We start from the raw sequence: 1334 nt of genomic DNA, 5'->3' as shown, positions 1-1334 counted from the left end.
TATCAAGCACAGCCTCAGTGGCAGGCTTCTGCCCAGCCGCAGCAGCCGCTGGCAGCGTTACCACCTCCTCCTCCGCCAGAGACTGGACGTATTCATGCGATTACCAAAGAGGATGCGCAGCGAGCCGACGGATCCGTTTTACGCAGTATGATTTCCATTTATGCATTTTCCGCTGAAATATTGATTGATACTGGTAGCTCGCATTCTTTTATATCCCGTACCTTTATGCGGGAGATTGGTAGATTACCCACTGTGAAACCCCAGCGAATGACTGTCTCTCTACCGTCCGGTGACCCCATAGATGTCACCCAAGAGGTCAGAGGTTGCCCGTTAGATTTTGGCAACATGATACTTACGGTAGATCTGTTAGTATTGGAAATGGTCGACTTTAAAATTATTCTTGGTATGGACTGTTTGTCAGCATATCATGCCACAGTTGATTGCCAGACGAGGGTGGTCACATTCCGGCCATTATGAGTTTTTGGTAATGTCATTTGGGCTTACAAATGCTCTAGCGGTATTTATGGATTGTTGTGGTAGAGCGTTGCTCCCACATATGTAGTATTTCTTGTGATGGAGCGTTGCTCTTACATTCGATGATCTATTTCTTTGGTGATTTGTAGCTAGTGATCAGATTTCAGACTTGTTGTCGGGGATCTTATAGTTGAGTATGCCTATTGTACGGCATTTATGAGTTCTAGGTTTTACCATTTAGTCTTACAAAGCCCAAGATGTTTTCATGGACTCGATGATTTCGGTATTCCTAGGTTGTTTGGATCGGTTTCCATTGTCCTTGTTGACAATGTTGTAATCTATTTTTTTTATCCGAGCTCGATACCCCCATCTTTTCACTTGAGGAATGTGATTTAATTTACCGTTCAGCATTTATACTCTTTATCTGTTGTTAGTATTTACTGATGGTAGACAATGAAATTTGGGGATCAAATTTTTATAAGTGGGGGAGAATGTAAAATACCAGAAAATAGAGAATATTAATAAGGGAATTTTTCAAAATTTTTGGAAATTTTTCGGGAAATTTTTTGGAGCTCGTGTGGACGAGTTTACGGGGATAAAAACGGGGTCCGGAAAAGCCTGTTTAGGCTCCCCTATTTTAACAAGGAAAAGTTGAGTTTCTTTTCTATTTTTTTTCCTTTTTCTTTTTCTATTTCTTTTTCTTTCTCGCCGACATCGTGCCCTTACTCATGCCCGATGGTTTTCTTCTTCAAAAACTGTCGATGCGATATTTTCTTCTCCTCTTCTCATCAATTCTTTTCCTTCTTCCCTCGCCACTGCCGATCATCTGCTTCTCTGCCCTAATCTGTCGCTGGCCAAGT

The sequence above is a fragment of the Zingiber officinale genome, chromosome 9A, assembly GCF_018446385.1.
Source record: "Zingiber officinale cultivar Zhangliang chromosome 9A, Zo_v1.1, whole genome shotgun sequence".
Lineage (NCBI taxonomy): Eukaryota > Viridiplantae > Streptophyta > Magnoliopsida > Zingiberales > Zingiberaceae > Zingiber > Zingiber officinale.
The sequence above is the reverse complement of the archived record's forward strand: the minus strand, read 5'-3'. Positions refer to the sequence as shown.